The sequence below is a fragment of the Bos indicus x Bos taurus genome, chromosome 5 (assembly GCF_003369695.1).
Source record: "Bos indicus x Bos taurus breed Angus x Brahman F1 hybrid chromosome 5, Bos_hybrid_MaternalHap_v2.0, whole genome shotgun sequence".
NCBI classification, from domain to species: Eukaryota; Metazoa; Chordata; class Mammalia; order Artiodactyla; family Bovidae; genus Bos; species Bos indicus x Bos taurus.
The window spans coordinates 41363457-41387927 of record NC_040080.1 but is presented as its reverse complement, the minus strand read 5'-3'; the positions used below and the strand labels follow the sequence as shown (position 1 = coordinate 41387927).

Below are 24471 nucleotides of genomic sequence, written 5' to 3'. Positions count from 1 at the left end.
ATGAATCAGTAAGAATTGCCAAATGTTTGAGGAAAGTCTTCTGCATGAAAAAGTCTAGAGATAAAAGCAAACAGAAAAGAATTTTGAGGAAACTGAAAAAATAGAAGAATAAAAAAAAACCTGAGACCTACAAATCATAGTATTTTTATCAGTTGCTATTTTACCATATTAGAACAGAACAGTTATCAGTTTGTTTTTCAGTTTTACTATACAAATAAGCTTATCTGAATAGTTGATACTTTTAAATATGTTAGCTTAGAAAAAATTAGTCTATATAAACAACATGGAAAATCAAGTTATTAATTCAAAAGTACTTTTTCGTGGATATCTAGGCAGCAGTTAAGAGGAGGGAAGCAGAGCTACTGTAATCAAAGTTATCACAACAGGGTTTCCCAGGTGGCTCAGCGGTAAGAACCTGCCTGCCAATGCAGGAGATGTGGGTTCAATCCCTGGGTGGGGAAGATTCCCTGGAGAGGGAGGTGGCAACCCACTCCAGTATTCTTGCCTGGGAAATTCCATGGACAGAGGAGCCTGGAGGGTTACAGTCCATGGTATGGTGAAGAGTCAGACACAACTCAGCAACTAAAAATAACAACAATCAATACATACATAGCAAACATATTTTTAATGTGTGACCATGATAAACATCAATTCATAAGAGGGATGTGAGGAAAGGTAATAAGATTAGGAAGGGGACACATGGTGTGGTGGGGGCGTCAATGACACTTGAAAGCTTTATCTCTTGGGCTGAGTAGTAGATGTTTGTTATATATTAATAATTCTCTGTGGGGCTTTTGGTATGCCTAAAATGTTTCACAATAAAAGTTATATAATGAAATTTAAAAAAAAAGTACTTTTAAAACTAAACAGTAGGTATTTGCCTGGAGGACCAGTGGTTAAGACTTCACTTTCCAATGCAGGGGTGAGGGTTCAATTCCCTGGTCAGGGAGCTAAGATCTCACATGTTTTGCAGCCAAAAAACATAAAATGGAAGCAATATTATAACAAATTCAATAAAGATGTTTTGAAAATAGTCCACATAAAAAAATCTCTTTTTAAAAAACTAAATAGTAGTAATTATTTCTAAGAAAAAGAGGGCAATGAGAAATTCATGAAGCCTATTGCCAGCTGCTTTTTTTTTTTTTTTTTTAAGAATAAAAAAACATTTAAATATAGTTCAGATTAGCATGCCTGGTTCATTTCAGCTTCTTCACTGCCAAACCTGGGGAAGGGACAGCTTTCTAGTTTCTCTGCCTTCTCTTGGTCTGTGACGATTAAGGTTTAGATGTATCTGCTATCTCAAGCTTTAAACTCTGGATTGTCCATGATTCTCTTCATCTTGACAGATTTGGCATTATTTCACCTGGTTGTGAGCACAAAGTCCTTGATTTCCTCAGTTTCATTGGGCAAACAGGAGAGTGCTCAGGCCAACCAATCCCAGAGTGGGAGGAAGCAAGAAAAAAGGGGAAAAGCTACTGTAGCTATTTTGATGTTTTAACTCCAAGAGCCAGGTTGGGGGTTGAAATACATTCATTTTTCAAGAACTCTGTACTCAGCACCTAGTGCCATGTGAGGCACTATACTAGGTGCTGGTATTTATTTGTTTCATAATTGCATTTTAAGAAATATAAAATGATGGACTGAAAACCTCTTTAAAGAGTAAGATCATAAATTAAAGGTGAGGAAATGTCTCTGAAAATAGAACAAAAAGACAAAGTAATGAAAATTAGGAAAGCAAATAGAAGAAAATTAGAAAATCAGCTCAAGAGACAGAACATCTGAATGATAAGCATTCCGTGGAGAGAGAAAAAGCAAAGTAGAGAGGAGGCAGTTATTGGAGAAAAAATTTTAAAAAATTTCTCAGAATTGAGTGTCTGATTGGTAGGGCCCGCTGAATACACTAGGCCACTTCACTTAGAAATTTCAGGACCCTGGGATAAAAAGAGGATCAGAAAAGCTTTCAGGTTTAAAACAATACCACCTGTAAAGGACTCAAAATCATCATGGCACTGGCTACTCAACAGCAGCACCGAAAACTGGAAGACAGTAGAACATTGTCTTCAATATTTGGAGAGAAAAAATCATCAGCCTGGAATTAAAAAGTAGGCACTCCATTGCTGCCCTGCAAATAGACTCATCAGGCCCATCTTGCTAGATTCTATATATATGCATTGCGATATTTGTTTTTCTCTTTCTGACTTACTTCACTCGGTATAACAGGCTCTTGGTTTATCCACCTCATTAGGACTGACTCAAAGTTATTCTTTTTATGGTTGAGTAATATTCCATTGCATATATGTACCACAACTTCTTTATCCATTCATCTGTTGATGGAAATCTAGGTTTCTTCCACACCCTAGCTGTTGTAAATAGTATTACCATGAATATTGGGGTACATGTGTCTCTTTCAATTATGGTTTTCTCAGAATATATGCCCAGCAGTGGGATTGTTGGTAATATGGCAGTTTTATTCCTAATTTTTAAAAGAATCTCCATACTGTTCTCCATAGCAGCTCAAGGAGCTCAAGTCAGGGGCTCCGTGACAACCTAGAGGGGTGGGAGTTGGGAGGGAGGTTCATGAGGGAGGGGACATTTGTATACCTATGGCTGATTAATGTAGTATGGCAAAAACAACACAATATTGTAAACCAATTATCCTCCAATTAAAAACTATACCTGTGGTGGATTCATTTTGATATTTGGCAAAATTAAAACAATTATGTAAAGTTAAAAAAAAAAAAAGTAGGCACTCTATCAATCACATGTGAGGATAGAGTAAGTTTTAATCTCTAGTAGTTGAGTTACAGGAAATTAATTGAAGAAAATGGCTAAGATCCAGAAAATAGGAAATCCATAACAAAAAAAGAGGCAAAGGGAACTCCCAGGTGACTGTGAAGATAACCTCTGATATCAGCACCTGAGAGCCTGCAGCCCAGACTGAAGCAGCTTAGAAAGCTTTAAGAAAAGTGTCTTCAGGAAAACAAACTCTGAAGTACCCGAGGTGTTGGCATGTACTAAGATAGAGGCAACGGGATGAAAGTTCAGGGATGGTATCAGTTCAGTTCAGTTCAGTCGCTCAGTCGTGTCCGACACTTTGCAACCCCATGAATCGCAGCACGCCAGGCCTCCTTGTCCATTACCAACTCCCGGAGTTCACTCAGACTCACGTCCATTGAGTCGGTGATGCCATCCAGCCATCTCATCCTCTGTCACCCTTTTCCTCCTGCCCCCAATCCCTCCCAGCATCAGAGTCTTTTCCAATGAGTCAACTCTTCACATGAGGTGGCCAAAGTACTGGAGTTTCAGCTTTAGCATCATTCCTTCCAAAGAAATCCCAGGGCTGATCTCCTTTAGAATGGACTGGTTGGATCTCCTTGCAGTCCAAGGGACTCTCAAGAGTCTTCTCCAACACCACAGTTCAAAAGCATCAATTCTTCGGCACTCAGCTTTCTTCACAGTCCAACTCTCACATCCATACATGACCACTGGAAAAACCATAGCCTTGACTAAATGGACCTTTGTTGAAAAAGTAATGTCTCTGCTTTTTAATATGCTGTCTAGCTTGGTCATAACTTTCCTTCCAAGGAGTAAGCATCTTTTAATTTCATGGCTGCAATCACCATCTGCAGTGATTTTGGAGCCCCCAAAAATGAAGTCTGACACTGTTTCATGGTGATTGAAAATTAAATGAGGCCACCAGAGAAAGAGTAAAACATAAATTTCTTTTGTTTTCCTAGTTTTCTAGGTAAATACAAATATTATTCAGTTTTAAATTCCAGAGCAAGAACACATATGTACAAGTGTGTATATAGTGCACTACATGTAATTAGTTCACTGCAACTGTGCTTGGCACACAGGAAGTACTTAGTAAGTTGTAGTTACGTATGCTATGTTGAGTGGTATAAGAGAGAAATGTATAAAGTTTCAATATTTAAAAAAAAAATTTATTTATTTGGCTGTGCTGGGTCTTTCTTGTGGCATGTGGAATCCTTAGTCGTGGCATGCAAACTCTTAGTTGTGGCATGTGGAATCTAGCTGCCTGAACAGGGATTGAACCTGGGCCCCTGCTTTGCAAGTGGTGAGTCTTAGCCCCTGGACCATGAGGGAAGTTCCTAAAGTTGCACTATTGAAAACAGAACTTAACTCTGTCAAAAAGAGATAGGAATGCTTTTTTAGTAGTAGAAAGCCCAGTTGGCTGAATAGAGTTTGACAGATGACAAGTAAGAAGGAAATTTTCCAGGTGGAGAAAGTTATAAGCTGGAACACAGAAGTTTGGAAATTCATCGTGTGTTAAGCAAAGAAAATGTGTGCCAAAGATAACAAACACCCTCTTCCAACAACACAAGAGAAGACTCTATACATGGACATCACCAGATGGCCAACACCAAAATCAGATTGATTATATTCTTTGCAGCCAAAGATGGAGAAGCTGTATACAGTCAGCAAAAACAAGACCAGGAGCTGACTGTGGCTCAGACCATGAACACCTTATTGCCAAATTCAGACTTAAATTGAAGAAAGTAGGGAAAACCACTAGACCATTCAGGTATGACCTAAATCAAATCCCTTATGATTATACAGTGGAAGTGAGAAATTGATTTAAGGGACTAGATCTGATAGATAGAGTGCCTGATGAACTATGGAATGAGGTTCGTGACATTGTACAGGAGACAGGGATCAAGACCATCCCCATGGAAAAGAAATGCAAAAAAGCAAAATGGCTGTCTGGGGAGGCCTTACAAATAGCTGTGAAAAGAAGAGAAGCAAAAAGCAAAGGAGAAAAGGAAAGATATAAACATCTGAATACAGAGTTCCAAAGAATAGCAAGGAGAGATAAGAAAGCCTTCCTCAGCAATCAATGCAAAGAAATAGAGGAAAACAACAGAATGGGAAAGACTAGGGATCTCTTAAAGAAAATCAGAGATACCAAAGGAACATTTCATGCAAAGATGAGCTTGATAAAGGACAGAAATGGTATGGACCTAACAGAAGCAGAAGATATTAAGAAGAGATGGCAAGAATACACAGAAGAACTGTACAAAAAAGATCTTCACAACCCAGATAATCACGATGGTGTGATCACTGACCTAGAGCCAGACATCCTGGAATGTGAAGTCAAGTGGGCCTTAGAAAGCATCACTACGAACAGAGCTAGTGGAGGTGATGGAATTCCAGTGGAGCTATTCCAAATCCTGAAAGATGATGCTGTGAAAGTGCTGCACTCAATATGCCAGCAAATTTGGAAAACTCAGCAGTGGCCACAGGGCTGGAAAAGGTCAGTTTTCATTCCAATCCCAAAGAAAGGCAATGCCAAAGAATGCTCAAACTACTGCACAATTGCACTCATCTCACATGCTAGTAAAGTAATGCTCAAAATTCTCCAAGCCAGGCTTCAGCAATACGTGAACCGTGAACTTCCTGATGTTCAAGCTGGTTTTAGAAAAGGCAGAGGAACCAGAGATCAAATTGCCAACATCCACTGGATCATCGAAAAAGCAAGAGAGTTCCAGGAAAGCATCATTTCTGCTTTATTGACTATGCCAAAGCCTTTGACTGTGTGGATCACAATAAACTGTGGAAAATTCTGAGAGAGATGGGAATACCAGACCACCTGATCTGCCTCTTGAGAAATTTGTATGCAGGTCAGGAAGCAACAGTTAGAACTGGACATGGAACAACAGACTGGTTCCAAATAGAAAAAGGAGTTTGTCAAGGCTGTATATTGTCACCCTGCTTATTTAACATCTATGCAGAGTACATCATGAGAAACGCTGGACTGGAAGAAACACAAGCTGGAATCAAGATTGCTGGGAGAAATATCAATAACCTCAGATATGCAGATGACACCACCCTTATGGCAGAAAGTGAAGAGGAACTAAAAAGCCTCTTGATGAAAGTGAAAGTGGAGAGTGAAAAAGTGGGCTTAAAGCTCAACCTTCAGAAAACGAAGATCATGGCATCCCGTTCCATCACTTCATGGGAAATAGATGGGGAAACAGTGGAAACAGTGTCAGACTTTATTTTTCTGGGCTCCAAAATCACCGCAGATGGTGACTGCAGCCATGAAATTAAAAGACGCTTGCTCCTTGGAAGGAAAGTTATGACCAACCTAGATAGCATATTCAAAAGCAGAGACACTACTTTGCCAACAAAGGTTCGTCTAGTCAAGGCTATGGTTTTTCCTGTGGTCATGTATGGATGTGAGAGTTGGACTGTGAAGAAGGCTGAGTGCCGAAGAATTGATGCTTTTGAACTGTGGTGTTGGAGAAGACTCTTGAGAGTCCCTTGGACTGCAAGGAGATCCAACCAGTCCATTCTAAAGGAGATCAGCCCTGGGATTTCTTTGGAAGGAATGATGCTAAAGCTGAAACTCCAGTACTTTGGCCACCTCATGTGAAGAGTTGACTCATTGGAAAAGACTCTGATGCTGGGAGGGATTGGGGGCAGGAGGAGAAGGGGACGACAGAGGATGAGATGGCTGGATGGCATCACCAACTTGATGGACGTGAGTCTGAGTGAACTCCGGGAGTTGGTGATGGACAGGGAGGCCTGGCGTGCTGCGATTCATGGAGTCGCAAAGAGTCGGACATGACTGAGCAACTGATCTGATCTGATCTGAGCTGACTTTCAACCCTAAAGGCTATAGGCAAACCATTATGAACATTTAAAAACTCAGAGAATATTGTTGCCACGAACTCTTCCTTAGGAATATACTAGAAAATTAGCCTGAGATCATCAAAGACTAAAGAGACCTTGTTTGATGTTAAAGACTACAGCATTGATCACTAATAGCTGTACATCACTCAAAGAGAGGTAATCAGATATTATATACTTTCTAAGAAAAGGGCACAGACTTGTGAAGCGACTGTGTCATGACAATTGAACCTGAGTCTAACCATAAAGGAAATCTAAGAGAGGTGGAGACTATTTGAGAGAAAATTTGGAAGCACTTAGATGCTTGATTCCATAAGGAGAATGAGGGAATGGTGAGAGTCTTCTAGTGTTGGTCAGGAGGGAGAAGGGACCAAGGAGGGAACCTTCTAGTGTTGGTCACCTTCTAGTATTTAATCCAACAGTCATTATTAGTGATACTTTCTGGTGTCTCCTATGATCTCTGAATCACATGATTTTATTTGGCCTTAGCAGGTGCAGAAGAGTGAATTAATCATACAGCCCAATTCTAGTACATTATCAAGACTCCATCAGTAGTCTGAGCAAGGTCCTTCTCTTGTTTCATTTACGCCCTCTTACCCTTATTCCCACTTGTATCTCCTTCCTCTCCTATATGAAAGAATTCTAATCTATTTAACTTTAATGTGGTTCTATCTTTTTGTATTGTTCTTACAAAATGTGTATTTTTATTTATAAAAATGTGCATCTTATACATCCAAGTCTTGGGTGCTATGCTTTCAGTCCAACCATATTTCAGTGTGTATATCTGATCTGTTGCTTCTAATTGCTGCACAGTGCTCCACGTGTGCATCTACCATATTTTACTAATCAATCCTCCCAGTGATGGGCATCCAAATTATCCCCCACTCACTGTGCCACGAATACAGTTACAATGAACAACTTTGCATATGCCCTTTTCTGGACCTGAGATCATTTTATCACTGGATGAAGCTTAAATATTGCCCAATGCTCATTCAGTGATAACAAGTGTTTATGGAATGTTGCTAGGCACTGTTTTTAGGTTCCAGACATACAAGATAGACAAGATCCTCGGTCTTGAATAGCTCCAGTATTCCTGCCTGGAGAATCCAATGGACTGAGGAGTCTGGTGGGCTAAAGTCCACAGGGTCACAAAGAGTCAGGCATGACTGAGCTACTAACACAACAACAAAGTAAGGAAACTAAATAAATTTTTATTGGTAGTAAAAAGCTTTATGCAGAAAACTAAAACTGTATAATGTGCTAATGTCAGGGTTGCTACTTAGTTAGGTAGATAAGAATGAACACTACAGTTGAGACCTGAATGGCAAGATAAAGTCGACTAAGTGAAGAGTTGGGTTAGGAACCTCCTAAACAGACAGCATGGCAAGTGTAAGGGCCCTTAGAAGGGAATAACCTTGACATATGGGGACACCAGCAAAAAGGCTCAGTGTAGGTAGATTATAGAGGATGAAGAGGAGTGTGGTGGAAGACAAGAATTACCTATTGTTGCATTAACAATACTACTGCATATTTATCAGCTTAAAATGACACAGTTTCTGTGAATCAGAAATCCAGGCACAGCTTTGCTGGGTCTTCTGAGCAAGGTGAGGGCTGGGTTCTCATCTGAGGCTCATCTGAGGACTGACTTCCAAGTTCATGAAGTTGTTGACAGAACTCAGTTCCTTTTAGGCTGTTGGACAAAGGCCTTCATTTCTTGCTGGCTGTCAGCTGGAGGCTGCCTTCAGTTCCTTGTCATGTGAGCTTTTCCTACATGGCTGCTTGCTTCCTCAAAGCTAGCAAGGGAGAGAGAGTCTCCTTGTGAGATGGGTTACAATCTCATGAAATGTTATTGGTGTAGGAGCACTCCATCACCTTTGCTGCATTTTATTGAGTAAAAACACGTCCAGGCCCCATCTATTAAACGGGGGAAGATTACACAAGGTGTGAATACCAGAGGAAGGGGTCATGGGGGGCCACCTCAGACTCTGCCAGCCACAACAAAGTAAGACAGGTTTGGCGGGGGGAGGTTAATATCAAGAGGGTCGTTATAAGTATGGATATTTTTTCTAAGTGAGGTGGAAAACCATTAGGAGCTTTGAACAGGGGATTGCATCAAATTTAAATTCTTACATATACCTCTGCTTTGGTATCTTGGATAAATTGTATTGGGGCCAGCAGAGAAACAAGAAAGCCAGAGGAAGCTGTTACTAAACTCTAGATAGGAAATTAGTGGTCTGGCTTAGGTGATAGAACATATAGAAAGAAGTAGGTAGATTGAGATATACATTGGAGGCAGAGTTAACAGTACTTGCTGTTAATTTATTATATGATTGTTCACAGATAAGTAAGTTTGCCCAAGTTAACAAGCACTGTCATTAAAAGAGCCAGAATTAGGCCTGTGCCTGCACAGCTCTTAGTTCTTAGTTCTCCTATGCCATTGTAGATGTCATGATGCACGCAGTACATGCTTTCTCTATAACTCCCATTGGCCATCCTCTATCTCTCACCATCAAATATTGCTTTTGACAAACAAACCAACAAAGCACAGTTTGCTATGAAGAAAAGGTGGTCTTCCTGCATCTCTAGAAGTCATTTTTGAAATTGGTAGCGTTAATATTGCAAGTGGTAGATAGGAATAGCAAAAGCAATGGTCTCAGAGGGTGGAATATCCCTACTCCAGTATTGCAATTTGTTTTTGTTGTTCAGTAGCTCAGTAGTTTCCGATTCTGTGACCCCATGGACTGCAGCATGCCAGGCTTCCCTGTCCTTATCTCCTGGAGTTTGCTCAAACACATGTCCATTGAATTGGTGATGCCATCCAACCATTTCATCCTCTGTTGTCCCTTTCTCCTCCTGCCTTCAATGTTTTCCAGCAGTAGGGTCTTTCCCAATGAGTCGGCTCTTTGTATCAGGTGGTCAAAGTATTGGAGCATCAGTTTTAGGATCAGTCATCTCCTTTAAAGCTTTAATTAAAGATGCATGGTTTCAAAGAAGTTAGTTTCCAAGAGACTGAAAAAATATCAACATTGTGATGAGTCTGAAACAGATATAGGGACATTCAGACCAAATAACAAGAAGCAGCTCCATTATTTGGAGGGGGATGTAGAGCTTTCTCAACCAAATTTTGCCTGATTTTAATTCCAGACAAAAAGAATCCAAAGAAAATACTTTTAGTTGGGCAGCTGGGAGGGAACACTGGAAAGGGAAGTAGAGAAATGACAGAAAAAGAGCGGAAAGTAATGAAAAGTGCACTATTAAACTAGTTATCACGTGGAAAAACTCTGAGAGATAATGCAACATACCAGTCTCAGGATTGTCCTACCCAAGGGAAGAAGGACCTGAAAAGTCATGGGTGAAAACTGCCCCTTGTGTGTGCATGGGGGGTGTGACTGAAAAATATAGCCTGCCATAATAGTAACAAAAGTTGCAGCCATCAAACCATCACACTACAGCCACTCCAAGCCTTGAGGGAACTTAGGATAGAAGCAGGATGTCCACATCTCTACAAATGACCCAATTTCATTCCTTTTTATGGCTGAGTAATATTCCATTGTATATATATGTACCACATCTTCTTTATCTATTCCTCTGTTGATGGACATTTAGGTTTCTTCCATGTTTTGGTTATTGTAAACAGTGCTGCAATGAACATTGGGGATACACGTACCTTTTGGAATTATGGTTTTCTCCAGATATATGCCCAGAAGTGGGATTGTTAGGCCATATGGTAGTTTTATTTTTAATCTTTTAAGGAACCTCCATACTGTTCTTCATAGTGGTTGTACCAATTTACACTCACACCAACAATGCAAGAGGGTTCCCTTTCTCCACAACCTCCCCAGCATTTATTGTTCATAGATTTTTAAAAGATGGCCATTCTGACAGGTGTGAGGTGATACCTCATTATAGATTTGATTTGCATTTATCTAATAATTAGTGATGCTGAGCATTTTTCATGTGTTTTTTGGCCATCTCTATGTCTTTGTAGAGACATGGATGGACCTAGAGACTGTCATATCAAGTGAAGTAAATCAGAAAGAGAAAAATAAATGTCATATATTAACACAAATATGTGGAACCTGGAAATGGTATAGATGATATTATTTGCAAAACAGAAATAGAGACACAGAGACATAGAGAAAAGCACTAAATTCCCTAACTTGAGAGATCTGGTTTTCTTTAATTAATAATAATTTTTGGTGTTCCAACTACCTGGTCTTTCTTACAAAAACTCACGTATCCTGTGTGTGTGTGTTCAGTTGTGTCTGACTTTTCGCGATCCTGTGGATTGTAGACCGCCAGACTCCTCTGTCCATGGAATTTTCCAGGCAAGAATACTGGAGTGGGTTTCCGTTTTCTCCTCCAGGGGATCTTCCTGACCCAGGGATTGAACCTGCATCTCCTGTGTCTCTTGCATTGTAGGGATATTCTTTACCGCTGAGCCATGGGATCCTGGCTTCTCCCTTACTTCTTTGGAGCAGTATCTCAGAGTGATCTGAGATGCTGTGTCCCAGGCTTGAAGTCCTCAGTTTTGTCTGATGAATAAAAACTCTCTGGGAAAGATTGAGGGCAGGAGAAGGAGCGGGGAACAGAGGATTAGATGGTTGGGTGGTATCACCGACTCAATGGAGATGAGTTCGAACAAACTCCGGGAGATAATGAAGGACAGGGAAGCCTGGGATGCTGCAGTCCATGGGATCACAAACAGTGCAACATGACTGAGCAACTGAACAATGAACAAGAGTTAATTAACAGTGTCATGTTAGTTTCAGTAGCACAACAAAGTTTCAGTCATACGTACACATGAATCTATTCTTTTTCAACTTCTTTTCCCAATTAGATTGTTACATAATATTAAGCAGAGTTCCCTGTACTATACACTAGGTCCTTATTGGTTATCTAAGGCACCCCACTCTAGTACTCTTGCCTGGAAAATCCCACGGATGGATTCCATGGTAGGCTGCAGTCCATGGGGTCACTAAGAGTCGGACATGACCGAGGGACTTCACTTTCACTTTTCACTTTCATGCACTGGAGAAGGAAATGGCAACCCACTTCAGTGCTCTTACCTGGAGAATCCCAGGGATGGGGGAGCCTGGTGGGCTGCTGTCTATGGGGTTGCACAGAGTCAGACAGGACTGAAGCGACTTAGCCACAGAAGAATAAAAGACCTAGGAATGACTGAATTACACTGCCAGTCACCAAAACAGTTTCATATGCAATAAAACGTAAGTTCATATCCTCCAGAGAAATCTACATGGTTAGGGGAGTTCTTCGTCTTCTAAATGTCCAGTGGTTTCTGCCACTAGAGTATATAAATTTCCACTTATGACAACCTAAATCTAGAACCCTTAAAACACAAAACAAAATAGAACACCTTTATTAGGATATAACTCACATGCCATATGTATTAGTTTCCCGGCACTGCCATAACAAATTACTAGACCACAATCTAGGTGGCTTAGGACAACATTTATTCTGTCATGATTCTGGAAACTACAAGTCCAAAATCAAAATCAAGGTGTTGGCAAGGCCAGTGAGTGAGTGCCTGCTCAGTCATGTCCAACTCTATGACCCCAAGGACTTAAAGCCCTCCAGGCTCCTCTGTGCATGGAATCTTCCAGGCAAGAATACTGGAGAAAGCTGCCATTTCCTCCTCCAGGAGATCTTCCCAACCTAGGGATCGAACCTGCGTCTCCTGCATTGCAGTTGGATTCTTGACCGCTGAGCTACCTGGGAAAGCCTCTCAGCAAAGCCATGGTCCCTCCAAAAGCTCTGAGAAAAATCCTTTGTCTCCTCCTAGTTTCTGGTGGTTGTCAGCAGTCCTTGCTGTTCTTTGATTTATAGCTCTGTGGTTTCAGTCAATGTCTGTTCTCACATGGCATTCTTTCTTTTTCAGTTATATGTATATATCTACATACTTTTCAGATTATTTTCCATTATAGATTATTACAAGATATTGAATATAACGCCCTGCAAAAAGTAAATCCTTTTTGCTTATCTATTTTATGTGTAGTAGTTTGTATCTATTAATCCCGTACTTCTAATTTATCCCTCCCCGACTCTCTTCCCCTTTGGTAACCCCAACTTTGTTTCCTATGCCTGTGAGTCTGTTTCTGTTTTGCAAATTAGTTCATTTGTATTATTTTTTAAAGATTCCACATATAGTGGATAAGCATATAAGTGACAGCATATGATATTTGTCTTTCTTTTTCTTACTTCACTAACTATAATATTCTCTAGATCCAAGGTGACATTTCTTTCTTTTTTTTTTTAAATTTTATTTTATTTTTAAACTTTACATAATTGTATTAGTTTTGCCAAATATCAAAATGAATCTGCCACAGGTATACATGTGTTCCCCATCCTGAACCCTCCTCCCTCCTCCCTCCCCATACCATCCCTCTGGGTCGTCCCAGTGCACTAGCCCCAAGCATCCAGTATCGTGTATCGAACCTGGACTGGCAACTCGTTTCTTACATGGTATTTTACATGTTTCAATGTCATTCTCCCAAATCTTCTCACCCTCTCCCTCTCCCACAGAGTCCATAAGACTGTTCTATACATCAGTGTCTCTTTTGCTGTCTCGTACACCGGGTTATTGTTACCATCTTTCTAAATTCCATATATATGCGTTAGTATACTGTATTTATGTTTTTCCTTCTGGCTTACTTCACTCTGTATAATAGGCTCCAGTTTCATCCACCTCATTAGAACTGATTCAAAAGTATTCTTTTTAATGGCTGAGTAATACTCCATTGTGTATATGTACCACTGCTTTCTTATCCATTCATCTGCTGATGGACATCTAGGTTGCTTCCATGTCCTGGCTATTATAAACAGTGCTGCGATGAACATTGGGGTACACGTGTCTCTTTCCCTTCTGGTTTCCTCAGTGTGTATGCCCAGCAGTGGGATTGCTGGATCATAAGGCAGTTCTATTTCCAGTTTTTTAAGGAATCTCCACACTGTTCTCCATAGTGGCTGTACTAGTTTGCATTCCCACCAACAGTGTAAGAGGGTTCCCTTTTCTCCACACCCTCTCCAGCATTTATTATTTGTAGACTTTTGGATCGCAGCCATTCTGGTTGATGTGAAATGGTACCTCATAGTGGTTTTGATTTGCATTTCTCTGATAATGAGTGATGTTGAGCATCTTTTCATGTGTTTGTTAGCCATCTGTATGTCTTCTTTGGAGAAATGTCTATTTAGTTCTTTGGCCCATTTTTTGATTGGGTCGTTTATTTTTCTGGAGTTGAGCTGTAGGAGTTGCTTGTATATTTTTGAGATTAGTTGTTTGTCGGTTGCTTCATTTGCTATTATTTTCTCCCATTCTGAAGGCTGTCTTTTCACCTTGCTAATAGTTTCCTTTGATGTGCAGAAGCTTTTAAGGTTAATTAGGTCCCATTTGTTTATTTTTGATTTTATTTCCAATATTCTGGGAGGTGGGTCATAGAGGATCCTGCTGTGATGTATGTCGGAGAGTGTTTTGCCTATGTTCTCCTCTAGGAGTTTTATAGTTTCTGGTCTTATGTTTAGATCTTTAATCCATTTTGAGTTTATTTTGGTGTATGGTGTTAGAAAGTGGTCTAGTTTCATTCTTTTACAAGTGGTTGACCAGATTTCCCAGCACCACTTATTAAAGAGATTGTCTTTAATCCATTGTATATTCTTGTCTCCTTTGTCAAAGATAAGGTGTCCATATGTGTGTGGATTTATCTCTGGGCTTTCTATTTTATTCCATTGATCTATATTTCTATCTTTGTGCCAGTACCATACTGTCTTGATAACTGTGGCTTTGTAGTAGAGCCTGAAGTCAGGTAGGTTGATTCCTCCAGTTCCATTCTTCTTTCTCAAGATCGCTTTGGCTATTCGAGGTTTTTTGTATTTCCATACAAATTGTGAAATTATTTGTTCTAGCTCTGTGAAGAATACTGTTGGTAGCTTGATAGGGATTGCGTTGAATCTATAAATTGCTTTGGGTAGTATACTCATTTTCACTATATTGATTCTTCCAATCCATGAACATGGTATATTTCTCCATCTATTAGTGTCCTCTTTGATTTCTTTCACCAGTGTTTTATAGTTTTCTATATATAGGTCTTTAGTTTCTTTAGGTAGATATATTCCTAAGTATTTTATTCTTTCCGTTGCAATGGTGAATGGAATTGTTTCCTTAATTTCTCTTTCTGTTTTCTCATTATTAGTGTATAGGAATGCAAGGGATTTTTGTGTGTTGATTTTATATCCTGCAACTTTACTATAGTCATTGATTATTTCTAGTAATTTTCTGGTGGAATCTTTAGGGTTTTCTATGTAGAGGATCATGTCATCTGCAAATAGTGAGAGTTTTACTTCTTCTTTTCCAATTTGGATTCCTTTTATTTCTTTTTCTGCTCTGATTGCTGTGGCCAAAACTTCCAAAACTATGTTGAATAGTAATGGTGAAAGTGGGCACCCTTGTCTTGTTCCTGACTTTAGAGGAAATGCTTTCAATTTTTCACCATTGAGGATAATGTTTGCTGTGGGTTTGTCATATATAGCTTTTATTATGTTGAGGTATGTTCCTTCTATTCCTGCTTTCTGGAGAGTTTTTATCATAAATGGGTGTTGAATTTTGTCAAAGGCTTTCTCTGCATCTATTGAGATAATCATATGGTTTTTATTTTTCAATTTGTTAATGTGCTGTATTACATTGATTGATTTGCAGATATTGAAGAATTTTTGCATCCCTGGGATAAAGCCCACTTGATCATGGTGTATGATCTTTTTAATGTGTTGTTGGATTCTGATTGCTAGAATTTTGTTAAGGATTTTTGCATCTATGTTCATCAATGATATTGGCCTGTAGTTTTCTTTTTTTGTGGGATCTTTGTCAGGTTTTGGTATTAGGGTGATGGTGGCCTCATAGAATGAGTTTGGAAGTTTACCTTCCTCTGCAATTTTTTGGAAGAGTTTGAGCAGGATAGGTGTCAGCTCTTTTCTAAATTTTTGGTAGAATTCAGCTGTGAAGCCATCTGGACCTGGGCTTTTGTTTGCTGGAAGATTTTTGATTACGGTTTCAATTTCCATGCTTGTGATGGGTCTGTTAAGATTTTCTATTTCTTCCTGGTCGAGTTTTGGAAAGTTGTACTTTTCTAAGAATTTGTCCATTTCTTCCACGTTGTCCATTTTATTGGCATATAATTGTTGATAGTAGTCTCTTATGATCCTTTGTATTTCTGTGTTGTCTGTTGTGATCTCTCCATTTTCGTTTCTAATTTTGTTGATATGATTTTTCTCCCTTTGTTTCTTGATGAGTCTGGCTAATGGTTTGTCAATTTTATTTATCCTTTCAAAGAACCAGCTTTTGGTTTTGTTGATTTTTGCTATGGTCTCTTTTGTTTCTTTTGCATTTATTTCTGCTCTAATTTTTAAGATTTCTTTCCTTCTACTAACCCTGGGGTTCTTCATTTCTTCCTTTTCTAGTTGCTTTAGGTGTAGAGTTAGGTTATTTATTTGACTTTTTTCTTCTTTCTTGAGGTGTGCCTGTATTGCTATGAACTTTCCCCTTAGGACTGCTTTTACTGTGTCCCACAGGTTTTGGGTTGTTGTGTTTTCATTTTCATTCGTTTCTATGCAAATTTTGATTTCTTTTTTGATTTCTTCTGTGATTTGTTGGTTATTCAGCAGCGTGTTGTTCAGCCTCCATATGTTGGAATTTTTAATAGTTTTTCTCCTGTAATTGAGATCTAATCTTACTGCATTGTGGTCAGAAAAAATGCTTGGAATGATTTCTATTTTTTTGAATTTACCAAGGCTAGCTTTATGGCCCAGGATGTGATCTATCCTGGAGAAGGTTCCATGTGCGCTTGAGAAAAAGGTGAAATTCATTGTTTTGGGATGAAATGTCCTATAGATATCAATTAGGTCTAACTGGTCTGTTGTATCGTTTAAAGTTTGTGTTTCCTTGTTAATTTTCTGTTTAGTTGATCTATCCATAGGTGTAAGTGGGGTATTAAAGTCTCCCACTATTATTGTGTTATTGTTAATTTCTCCTTTCATACTTGTTAGCATTTGTCTTATGTACTGTGGTGCTCCTGTGTTGGGTGCATATATATTTATAATTGTTATCTCTTCTTCTTGGATTGATCCTTTGATCATTATGTAGTGACCTTCTTTGTCTCTTTTCACAGCCTTTGTTTTAAAGTCTATTTTATCTGATATGAGTATTGCTACTCCTGCTTTCTTTTGGTCCCTATTTGCATGGAAAATCTTTTTCCAGCCCTTCACTTTCAGTCTGTATGTGTCCCCTGTTTTGAGGTGGGTCTCTTGTAGACAACATATGTAGGGGTCTTGTTTTTGTATCCATTCAGCCAGTCTTTGTCTTTTGGTTGGGGCATTCAACCCATTTACGTTTAAGGTAATTACTGATAAGTATGATCCCGTTGCCATATACTTTATTGTTTTGGGTTCAAGTTTATACACTGTTTTTGTGTTTCCTGTCTAGAGAATATCCTTTAGTATTTGTTGGAGAGCTGGTTTGGTGGTGCAGAATTCTCTCAGCTTTTGCTTGTCTGAAAAGCTTTTGATTTCTCCTTCATACTTGAATGAGATCCTTGCTGGGTACAATAATCTGGGCTGTAGGTTATTTTCTTTCATCATTTTAAGTATGTCTTGCCATTCCCTCCTGGCTTGAAGAGTTTCTATTGAAAGATCAGCTGTTATCCTTATGGGAATTCCCTTGTGTGTTATTTGTTGTTTTTCCCTTGCTGCTTTTAATATTTGTTCTTTGTGTTTGATCTTTGTTAATTTGATTAATATGTGTCTTGGGGTGTTTCTCCTTGGGTTTATCCTGTTTGGGACTCTCTGGGTTTCTTGGACTTGGGCAATTATTTCCTTCCCCATTTTAGGGAAGTTTTCAACTATTATCTCCTCAAGTATTTTCTCATGGTCTTTCTTTTTGTCTTCTTCTTCTGGAACCCCTATGATTCGAATGTTGTAGCGTTTAATATTGTCCTGGAGGTCTCTGAGATTGTCCTCATTTCTTTTAATTTGTTTTTCTTTTATCCTCTCTGATTCATTTATTTCTACCATTCTATCTTCTAATTCACTAATCCTATCTTCTGCCTCTGTTATTCTACTATTTGTTGCCTCCAGAGTGTTTTTAATTTCATTTATTGCATTATTCATTATATATTGACTCTTTTTTTATTTCTTCTAGGTCCTTGTTAAACCTTTCTTGCATCTTCTCAATCCTTGTCTCCAGGCTATTTATCTGTGATTCCATTTTAATTTCAAGATTTTGGATCAATTTCACTATCATTATTCAGAATTCTTTATCAGGTAGATTCCCTATCTCTTCCTCTTTTGTTTGGTTTGGTGGGCATTTATCCTGTTCTTTATCTGCTGAGTATTCCTCTGTCTCTTCATCTTGTTTAAATTTCTGAGTTTGGGGTGTCCTTTATGTATTCTGGCAGTTTGTGGAGTTCTCTTTATTGTGGCGTTTCCTCACTGTGTGTGGGTTTGTACAGGTGGCTTGTCAAGGTTTCCTGGTTAGGGAAGCTTGTGTCGGTGTTCTGGTGGGTGGAGCTGTATTTCTTCTCTCTGGAGTGCAATGAAATGTCCAGTAATGAGTTATGAGATGTCTATAGTTTTGGGGTGACTTTGGGCAGCCTGTATTTTGAAGCTCAGGGCTGTGTTCCTTTGTTGCTGGAGAATTTGCTTGGTATGTCTTGCCCTGGAACTTATTGGCCCTTGTGTGGTGCTTGGTTTCAGTGTCGGTATGGAGGCATTTGATGAGCTCCTGTCAATTAATGTTCCTTGGAGTCAGGAGTTCCCTGGAGTCAGGGTTTGGACTTAAGTCTCCTGCTTCCAGTTATCGGTCTTATTTTTACAGTAGTTTCAAAACTTCTCCTTCTATACAGCGCCATTGATAAAACATCTACATTAAAGATGAAAAGTTTCTCTATGGTGAGGGTCACTCAGAGAGGTTCACAGGGTTACATGGAGAAGAGAAGAAGGAGGAGGGAGTTAGAGGTGACCCAAATGAGATGAGGTGAATCAATAGTGGAGAGAGTGGGCTAGCCAGTAGTCACTTCCTTATGTGCACTCCACAACTGGACCACTCAGAGATGTTCATGGAGTTATACAGAGAAGAGAGGAAGGAGGAAGGTGACAGAGGTGGCCAGAAGGATAAAAGGGGGGAATGAAAAGGAGGGAGACAGATCCAGCCAGTAATCAGTTCCCTAAGTGTTCTCCACCGTCTGGAACACACAGAAATTCACAGAGTTGGGTAGAGTAGAGAGGGGTTAGGGAGGAGACACAGGCGACCTGGTGGAGAAAAAGGAGAGTCCAAAGGGAGAGAGAGCAGTCAAGCCAGTAATCTCGCTCCCTAGTGAAAAATGGGTCCTGAAGATTGGGTTCTTAAAGGTACAAAGTTGGTAACAAATACATAAAAGCAAAAATTAAAAATCTAGAGTAGAGTTTGGAATTTCAAAAATACCATGTTAAAGAAAAGAAGAAGGAAAAGAAAGAGAGAAAAAACAAACAAACAAAAACAAACAAGGTCGCGAAAATTATAAAGAAAGTACAGGTACAAAATTGATAACTAATATCAAAAAGCAAAAATTAAAAATCTAGAGTAGAGTTTGGAATTTCAAAAATACAATGTTAAAAAAAAAGAAGAAGAAGAAAAATAAAGAGAGAAAACAAACAAAAACAAACAATGTCACAAAAATTATAAAGAAAATACAGGTACAAAATTGATGTCATTCAGATATACAATGTTATATAAAAGAAGAAGAGAAAGAAACAGAGAAGAAGAAAAAAAGAAGTCACAGAAATTATATAAAAAAAACTATAGGTATAAAATTGATAACAAATACCAAAAAGCAAAAATAAAAAATCTAGAGTAGAGTTTGGAATTTCAAAAATACAATGATAAAGAAAAGAAGAAAAAAAAAAAAAAAACAAGGTTATAAAATATATATATGAAGTTTGCTGAAGAAGAAAAAATAGGGTCTTTTTTTTTTTTTTTGCAAAGTAATAGGTTATAAAAGTGAAAATTAAAGGAACAATAGAGGACTTAAAAATTTTTTTTTAATTAAAAAAAAAGAAAGAAAGAATGATCGTAAAAATAATAAAAATATATCTAGGACTTTCTTGGTTTTGTTGTGGGTGTTGTGGGTTCAGTTCATTTTTGGTTAGTTCCTTGGTCAGACTTATATTTCTCAAGATCTATAGGCCCCTTCCTATGTAGTCCGTAGTAACCACAGGGTTTTGATCTATTGCCTGTAGCTTCCAAGGCGTTTCCCTCTGTTATATCTTCTTCTGTTTGCTAGTCTCTTCAGTATCTGGTTTCCGCCCTGACACAAAGGGGACGGTAGAGGACACTTTTTTTTTTTTTTTTTAGGCTTACTTGTTCAGTCGCGCTGTGGGGAGGGAGGGAGGGATGCTGCAAACAACACTGGCGTGGGCTCGCAGTGCCTCAGCCACCCTGGGTCTGCCCCCGCTCACGGCGCGTGTAGCCTCCCTGCCCACACTGCTCGGGCTCTAGGTTGTTCTGCTGGGAACAATACAAGGCCGGCCCTGGGTTGCATGCACCTCCCAGGTCCAAGCCGCTCAGGTTCAGGCACTCGGGTAGTCCTCAGAGGCGCAGACTCAGTTGGGTCTGCGTTTTCTGCTCTTCCCAGGTCTGAGCAGCTCAGGTGATGAGGTGTTTGGCGAGCGCCAATGCTGCGACTTATCGCCTCCCCGCCACTCGGTTATCTGGGTGTAAAACTGGTGCACCTTCTCAGGCAGATGTTGACTGTCCAGACCCCCAAGAAGTTTTAGTTAGCAAAGAAGCCTGCTTACAGTTTTATAGATAATGTCTCTCTGGGGCTGCGATTGCCCCCTTCCGGCTCTGGCTGCCTGTCACTGGAGGGGGAAGATCTGCAGCCGGCTATCTCTGTTCAGTCCTTTGTTCCGTGCGCGGGCCTGGCGGTCTTACGTTAGGGCTGGCTTTTCGCGTGGTAGATATCCCACAGTCTGGTTTGCTAGCCCAAATTATTTCGCTCAGATAGCGCTCAGGGTGTTCAGGCCAGATTCTTACTCTCAGTGATGCAGCCTGCGCCACGCCTCCCTGCCCAGCCCCCGCTTGCTAATGGCGGATGCAGGCGTCTGTGCTGCTTCTCCGCTGGGGGAGTTACCGTAGGGCTCACAATCTGCGAGTTTTAATTATTTATTTTTTCTCCCTGTTACGTTACCCTCTGTGCTTCCAAAGCTCGGCACAGATTCGGCAGTGAGAAGGTTTCCTGGTGTTTGGAAACTTCTCTCTTTTCAAGATTACCTTCCCGGGACGGAACTCCGTCCCTCCCTCTTTTGTCTCTTTTTTTTTGTCTTTAATATTTTTTCCTACCTCCTTTCGAAGAGTTGGGTTGCTTTTCTGGGTGCCTGATGTCCTCTGCCGGCATTCAGAAGTTGTTTTGTGGATTTTACTCGACGTTTAAATGCTCTTTTGATGAATTTGTGGGGGAGAAAGTGTTCTCCCCGTCCTACTCCTCCGCCATCTTGGCTCCTCCCCATTTGTTTGTTTTCAACATTTAATTCTTAAGCCAGTCATCTTAAGTCAGTTATCTGTTAATGGGCCAATCATTTGTTGATGGGCACTTGGATTGTTCCTGTGTCTTCGTTGCTGTTGTTCAGTTGGTAAGTCATGTCTGACACTGTGACCCCATGGACACACCAGGCTCCCCTGTCCTTCATTTCTCCCAGAATTTGCTCAGATTCATCTCCATTGAGTCAGTTATGCCATCCAACCGCCTCATCCTTTGTTGTCCCCTTCTTCTCTTGCTCTCAATCTTTCCCAGCATCAGGGTATTTTCTAATGAGTCAGCTCTTCACATCAGGTGGCCAAAGTATTGGAGCTTCAGCTTCAGCATCAGTCCTTCCAATGAATATTCAGGGTTGATTTCCTTTAGAATTGACTGGTTTGATCTCCTTGCTGTCCAAGGGACTCTTGAGTCTTCTCCAAAAAGGGAACCCTCCTACACTGCTGGTGGGAATGTAAATTGATACAGCCAAGAAGGTAGTATCAGCCATGAAAATCAGTATGGAGATTCCTTAAAAAACTAGGAATAAAACCACCATATGCTCTAGAAATACCAGTTCTAGGCTCACACCCTGAAGAAATAAAAACTGAAAAAGACACATGTACTCCAGTGTTCACTGCAGCACTGTTTACAAAAGCCAAGACATGGAAGCAACCTAGATGTCCATCAACAGATGAATGGATAAAGAAGCTGTGGTGCATATATACAATAGAATACTATTCTGCCATAAAAAGGAATGTATTTTAGTCAGTTCTAATGAGGTAGATGAACCTAGAGCCTATTATACTGAGTGAAGTAAGTCAGAAAGAGAAAAACAAATATCTTATATTAACACATATATATGGAATCTAGAAGGGTGATACTGATGAAATCTGTTCACAGAGCAGCAATGGAGATGCAGACATAGAGAAGAGACTTATAGACAAGGGTAGGAGAGAAGAGCGAGAGGGTGAGATAAATGGAGAGAGTAGCATGGATGCATATACACTAACACATGTAAATAGATAGCCAATGGGAATTTGCTGTATGACTCAGGGAACTCAGACTGGGGCTCTGTAATGATCTAGAAGGGTGGGAATGGGTGGGAGGTGGGAGGGAGATTCAAGAGGGAGGGGACATATGTATACCTATGGTTAATTCGTGTTGATGTATGACAGAAATCAAACCAATATTGTAAACCAATCATCAATCAATTAAAAATAAATAAATATTAAAAAAAAAAAGAGTTCTCCAGCACCATAGTTTGAAAGCATCAGTTCTTTGGTGCTCAGCCTTCTTTATGGTCCAACACTCACATCCATACATGACTACTGGAAAAACCATAGCTTTGATTATACACATATGGACCTTTGATGGCAAAGTAATGCTTCTGCTTTTTAATATGCTGTCTAGGTTTTCATAGTTTTCCTTCCAAGGAGCAAGCACCTTTTAATTTCATGGCTGCAGTCACTGTCCACAATGATTTTAGAGTCCCGATGTAGGGAATATGCTATGCACAGGCCTGTACTATAATTAACAGGGCTTTTTTGAAAAATAAGAATGACTTTCTCATCTCCCCCAGGCGAAGGGCTGGGAGCAGTAAAAAGTACATCTTGGAAAGACATCTTGAAAACAAGATATTGAAGTACTGATGCAACTGATGGAAAACCATTAGTGACTGTTCCTGTAACCAGAGCCTTGAGGGAGTTGCTGAGAAAGGGCGTCACTAGCTGAAGGGCTAAACAAAGTCATGAAAGGCCTGAAGGTTTGACACTGAGGATTGTGCATTCTATATCTTTACCCCCAATCTGAGATTGTAAAGAACAGATATCTCTAGAGCACGAACAAGGAAGTAGAAGTTAACAATAAAAGGCATGCAAGGATTAGTTCAGTTCAGTTCAGTTGCTCAGTTGTGTTCGACTCTTTGCCACCCCATGAACCACAGCACGCCAGGCCTCTCTGTCCATCACCAACTCCCAGAGTCCACCCAAACCCATGTCCATTGAGTTGGTGATGCCATCCAACCATCTCATCCTCTGTTGTCCCCTTCTCCTCCTGCCCTCAATCTTTCCCAGCATCAGGGTCTTTTCCAATGAGTCAGTTCTTTGCATCAGGTGGCCAAAGTATTGCAAGGATTAGGATCTGGGCTTTTGCCTGCGAATGGCATCAGCCCCCTGATTCCCACTTTATTTCTGAGTCTTCTTTTTCTTTATTCCTCTGTGGTACTGATCCCTCAGGTTGGTTTGTTGTTGGACTGGTCCCGACACCAGGAAAATAAAATTTTTCACTGCTTCCACTTTTCCCCTTCCTATTTGCTATTAAGTGGTGGGACCAGATGACATGATCTTAGTTTTTTGGATGTTAAGTTTTAAACCAGCCTTTTCATTCTCCTCTTTTGCCCTCATCAAGTGGCTCTTTAGTTCCTCTTCCCTTTCTGCTATTAGAGTACCATTTGCATATCTGAAGCTATTGATATTTCTCCCAGTAATCTTGATTCCAGCTTATGATTCATCCAGCTCAGCATTTCGCATGATGTACTCCATGTCATGGATACTATAAGTGATAATGCTATGAATTCTGGGATATATGTATCATTCTAAATTAGGGTTTTCAACTTTTCTGGATATATGCCCAGGAGTTGGATTGCTGGATCATATGGTAGCTCTATTTTTCATTTTTCAAGGAACCTCCATATTGTTTTCCATAGTGGTTGTACCAGTTTACATTCCCATCAACAGCATAGGGGGATTTCCTTTTCTCTACATCCTTTCAAGCATTTGTTATTTGTTGACTTTTTGATGATAGCCATCTGACCAGCATGAGGTAATCATTCATTGTGGTTTTGATTTGCATTTCTTTAATCTTTGGAGATGTTGAGCATCTTTTCATATGCCTATTGACCATCTGTATGTTTTCTTTGGAGAAACTTCTATTTAAGTCTTCTGCCCATTTTTTAATTGGGTTGTTTGTGTTTTGATATTGGTTTGTATGAGCTGTCTGTATATTTTGGGTATTAACTCTTTTTTGGTTGCATGTTTTGCAAATATTTTCTCCTTGTCCTTAGGTTGTCTTTTTGTTGAGTTGATGGTTTCTTATGCTATGCAAAAGTTTTATTTATATTAAAATTTTTTCTTAAGTATAGTTAATTTACAATGTTCTGTTGATTTCTGCTGTATAGCAAAGTGATTCAGTTATATATATATCTCTCAGCATTCTTTCCATATTCTTTTTTCATATTCTTTTCCATTATCACAGGATATTGAAT

The 24471-nt window shown here is 39.7% G+C and overlaps 1 pseudogene; it reads right to left on the bottom strand.

Annotated features, from left to right (window-relative positions):
* Positions 1 to 1196: 1196 nt before the first annotated feature.
* Positions 1197 to 22831, bottom strand: LOC113893440 (annotated as a pseudogene).
* Between the last annotated feature and the right edge of the window lie 1640 nt (positions 22832 to 24471).